Source organism: Poecilia reticulata, unplaced genomic scaffold (genome assembly GCF_000633615.1).
Source record: "Poecilia reticulata strain Guanapo unplaced genomic scaffold, Guppy_female_1.0+MT scaffold_145, whole genome shotgun sequence".
Classification (NCBI taxonomy): domain Eukaryota; kingdom Metazoa; phylum Chordata; class Actinopteri; order Cyprinodontiformes; family Poeciliidae; genus Poecilia; species Poecilia reticulata.
The window spans coordinates 1,127,924-1,132,985 of NW_007615015.1; the positions used below are offsets into that span (position 1 = coordinate 1,127,924).

General features: G+C 39.2%; 1 long non-coding RNA gene across 1 annotated transcript in view; it reads left to right on the forward strand.

Moving 5' to 3' along the window:
- The first annotated feature begins 3,067 nt into the window (after window positions 1-3,067).
- LOC103459967 (uncharacterized) overlaps window positions 3,068-5,062 on the forward strand; it is a 63,802-nt gene continuing 61,807 nt past the window's right edge. The window contains exons 1-2 of the long non-coding RNA XR_532835.1: window positions 3,068-3,226; window positions 3,758-3,882. This is a non-coding gene — a long non-coding RNA (uncharacterized LOC103459967). The remainder of the gene's footprint in view (window positions 3,227-3,757; window positions 3,883-5,062) is intronic.

Below are 5,062 nucleotides of genomic sequence, written 5' to 3' on the forward strand. Positions count from 1 at the left end.
CTCCAAGTCCACAAAACACATGTAGACTGGTTGGGCGAACTCCCAGAACCCTCCAGGACCTGCTGAGGGTGTAGAGCTGGTCCAGTGTTCCACGATTAGCTAAGCCATTACCATTAGCCATTACCCTATGAGTTGATTGACTGATATAAAGGGTTATACACCACTCATTTATAACCCTATATAAATTAATGGTTATAAAGGGGTAACATAGAGATAACCTCTACAAACATTTATCTTTTTCACTAAATTGTCATCCATTTGACATCTCTTTCTCATCTGCATTTGGGTCCAACTCCACCTCAACACAATCATGATAAACAGTTTTACCTGCTGATCATCTGTACCTGAASTAGGGCTGAAATGATTAATTAGATGTTATACATTTGTTTTTAAGGCTCCAAATTTATTTCTACATCTGAGCTGAACTCCCTATATTAGCTGTTGCTAACTCCTCAGTAAGAAACATCTCTATTGGCTGTCTTAAAAGTGCCTGAATTACAACATCAGCTAGTTTGCATAATTCTCTATCTACACTTGACCCTGTTATTGAAGTGAGTAAACAAATGAATATATTTAGAGTTACAAATTAAATGTTTAAAAGTGAATGACAAAAGTGATGGGTACCAGTTTTTTTACCCACATGCAAGAACACACGCAGGAGAGCAAATAAATCAGTGAAAGGTGGTTTATTGAAACAAACAAGAATAGTAAGTGAGGGGATTGTGTTCCGGGGAGATGGGAAGATCAGGTCCTCTGACTGCCAACGAGAGAGAGAGAGGTTAGTGATGCATTCGAGGTCAGTGGGAAATACAAGAACAGTAGCGGAGCTTACTTGGAGCTGATGTCTGGCTCAACGGCTGAATGGGTGAAACAGAGTAGTCTTCTCTTGAACGGTGAAGGTAGTGTGGGGTCCAGAGGAGAGTGGTGTGGATCGGGCTGATGGGGGCGGAGCTGGAGGGCGGACAGGTAAGTTCGGACTGCGGAGGAGGAGGTGGGAGGCCGACAGGGTTCAGAAGTAACTGGGATCTCAGAACCCGGGCAACCGACAGGTWATACCTGTGGCGTCTCGAGGAGGATCACAAACGGACCAGGAGGTTTGAGCTTCCAGGATTTGGGCAACCAATAGGTACAAACTATGGCATCACAAAGAGAACTCACGGAGGAATCCAGACGCTTTCAGCATTTCCTAGCACCCTCAGGGGATCACTGGAGAAACCTGGTGAAGAGGAAGCAACGGGGATAATTACTCAGACAGAAAATCTCAACGGAGAACAACACAACAAGGATTAATCTCGGGTTGAGTCTGCAAGGGGCTCTGGTTACCATATAAGGCTAACATTCAGGCACTGAAGAGTCGGCCATCCACTTCTTATGTAGTTCCACAGCCAATTGTAGATTTCACACAGGTGTGTCCATGGGGTTGCCACCGCACTTCTCCAGGGGCCGGCCCACAGGCGGCATCTGGTGGTAGAGGAGGGAAAAAACAAAACAAACAGAAAAACCCTGGTTCCTGACACCTTTATTACCATGAACAGCCGGCTACTCGCAATTCAGAATTTGTAATTTAACCTATTTGTTGATTTTTCTGTTGAATGTAACACAAAATTATTTACGCCTATTTACAGATTGTTTTTTAAAGCAATATATGTTTTTTTAAAATGCAGTTTAGGCAGCTGAAATACTTAGATGAAATGCTACTTAACACACTATTACCGCTATTATTAGTATTTGAAAGTATCTGTAGCCTGCTAGAAAAAGACAGTTATCTTTTTGTTATTTTATTTTTWAAAAATTGTCAGCTTTGTCACTTTAACTGCTAAAAGATTATTGTATTTACTATTGGCACTTAAAGCCAATTGAGTAAATAAAATGTCAGGAGCGATCTCCTATTGGGTTCAACTACTGTCAATCAAAGTTGTTTCTCACCCGGCTATTGGCTGCATCAGGAAATGCAGACTTGTGATTGGGTGAGCTGAGTAAGTTCCGCCCTCAAAGTTGCGCACGCTACAGAAGACATAGCTGAGTGATTAAATCGATGTGTTAAAGTTATAAAAATTTGTTTAATTTATGAATTTTTCTTCACATCACTAATCTGAAGACATTATATGAAGCAGATGTCGCAGACATGATGATCGGATTGTCGAAAAAGCGGAGTTTTGATTACTCTTTCGGGTGAGTTGTCAATATTGAGTTAAGGCGGCTATTTGCTGGCTAGCAGCAAGCTAAAGTTGAGTTGTAAAAATCAGAAGTACATTTTTAAACTTGTATGTGGCTTTTTACTGAAAGTAAACTGGAAATGTATTTGCTGTTTTAATCATTAATGTGAAGCTATGCCGCTGTTTGAGTTTAGTATCTAATGTTTCTTTCTTTTTTGAATAACCAATGTGGCGATGTTGCTGGAAGGCAATAATGGGGGGAAAAGAAAATGTTACAAAATTGCTAAATGTAAATGTGCTTATGTAACCCAGCTGTATTTATTTGTTTGTTCTGTTATTTGCTTTTCTGTATTGTTTTTACTTTATGGATAGTGTCCCTTTAAAAGCAAAGTACGACATCACTTTACGGCAGCCTTACGACTGCAGTTACTATGGAAACTCCCGGGCTTTGGAGTTTCAGAGCTGCTGCTGAGTAGAGACAGTGTCTGCCTATCTTCTGCATAGCCTTGACTTCTTTATACCTGATATATGATGTTTTCCTGCTAGGTGAGCATTACTGGAGATTTGTAATGTCGTATGTGTTCTAATTTTATGTACCAAGTCGTCCTAATTCCCCAAACTCCTGTTTTACCGTGGGTATTGTAAGTTAAAATGACTGTCAAGTTTGTCATGTTAAATGAAATATTTCATTTTCAACTATGTCCATATTATTTTATGGAATATTATTCCTGATAAAGAATCTTAATTGCTGTTTTAAAATGGAGCTCACTGCTCTTTGTTACTAGGGAAACTCCCGGGCTTTGGAGTTTCAGAGYTGCTGCGGAGCAGAGACATGCTAGTCTCTGCCGCCCTTCTGCATAGCGCTTGACTTCTTTATGCCTGATATGTGATGTTTTCCTGCTAGTGCATTCTTGTGGCCGATATTGGGGAAAGGAACACTGGGAAGGTGCTCCTGTGCCTGAGGAGGAAGAGAGAGAGGCTGCGGAGTTTCCGTGTCTGTGGACGTCGGCTGCCATCGTCATTATGGGACGCCATCCCAGCCAGGACAACCTCTTTCATCGATTCGTTTTGTACGCATCAGACACACACACAAATATAGAGCTCTAAATGAACTTTTTTTTTTTTCCTGGCCAGCTTCTTTTAATTTTATTTTTTTACCAAGGACCCTGAAAGGATTCTTTATGATCTGAATGTTATTTTTCTCTTTGTGGGTTTTCCAGGAAAACTGTCTGAGGAAGTGTTGAGACGAAGTTGGATGTGTTTCAGTCCAGTAACTTGTAATAAACATAACTGGTTGATAGTAAACTGCTATCTGAATCCGAGTAAATTATGTTCTTTGGTTACACTTACCTCGGAATTTAAAATTATTTTTTATTTTTACAAAACCATTTTACAGCCATAATTGGTGGTTAAAAAGTTTAATATTTAATAATAATAATAATATTCATTTTATAAATAAATGTATGAATATTGCACAGTGAGGAAATTTGCTATCCTGTTTTAATAGTGTTTTGTGGTTTTTATGATATATTTTTYAGCAGCTAAGAGTGATATCTGTTCCTTTTACTTGTTGCTAGATTGCTGTATTTTGTGTTGGGCAGGTTTTTGAGAGTCCTGGAAATGAGTTGGAAGTTTTCTGTGGCGAGCCGGACCAGCGCACATCACACRTCACATCCTTTTCTGATTGTGGTGTATCAGAACATCGTATGGAGGATTCATCGATGTGGTAGGACTGACTTTCAGAGCAAACTTTATACAGCCAATCCAGGAGCGTAATTCAGTTTCCTTGGTGCTGATTGGCTGTAGCCTCAACATTGGAAATAGAGAAGACTGGATGTTTTCCTCTGAGATAGCTCTAACATGGTTTCAATTGTGTATTGATGCATATTATTATGTATATTTAGTGTTTCAACTACTAAAATAGGCAAATAAAAATGTTTGTAGAGGGTATCTCTATGTTACCCCTTTATAAACACTAATTTATATAGGGTTATAAATGAGTGGTGTATCAATCAATCAACTCATTGATTGATTGGTTAATCAATATTAATCAATTAATATTGATTAATCAATCAATATTGATTAATCTTACCTAAGCTGTAGTACGTAAATTGTAGGTTTTTTTAAGTTTATTTGTTAAAACTGCCACTATGTTGTGGCAGTTTGAGTCAGGTAGCTGCTCCTACCAGTGCTACTACTATTTGCAGAAATGCTCTGCTTCTGGTCAAAACAGTGYATTTCTTCTGCATTCGGCTATCAATCACCCTTGTGTACGTTCTGATCAATGTGCTAAAGGTGGAGAAGCAACTTACCACTACAGTAAAATTGTCTATACGCTATTATCGGTGACCATGCTGACATTTACGTGTCACAGTAAACTTTGCACAGTAAGTTCAGCCCTTTCGACTTGAACCTGTTGAGCCTGTTGTAATGGGAGACAGTGCAGGAATGGAAATGAAGACCAAACGCATTTCCGCTGCTCCTGCTTCGAAGCAGGAGCAGCGGAGAGCTCCAGGAAAGAACTGGAGCTCTTTCCTGGAGCAGGAAAGAGCTCCAGTTTCGAAATCAAGCTAAGGTAAGCATCTAGATGAAAACATTTTCTCAAATATTTTACAATGTTTTTATATGCTTACTGATGCTTCATTTTACTTGAAGCATTCTTTCAATATCTACATTTTTTATTGGATTCATATTAGCTCCTGCTGCTGATTTTAGCTCTTAATTATTTTAGGTCCCGTTATTGATGTTAGCTCTCGCTATTGATGTTGGCGTTCTCTACTGATGATAGCATCCGCTATTGATGTTAGCTTTTGCTTTTGATGTTAGCTTCAGATATTGATGTTAGCTCCCGCTGTTATTACTTGCTTCTGATATTGATGTTAGTTCCCGCTATAGGTTTTCACTCC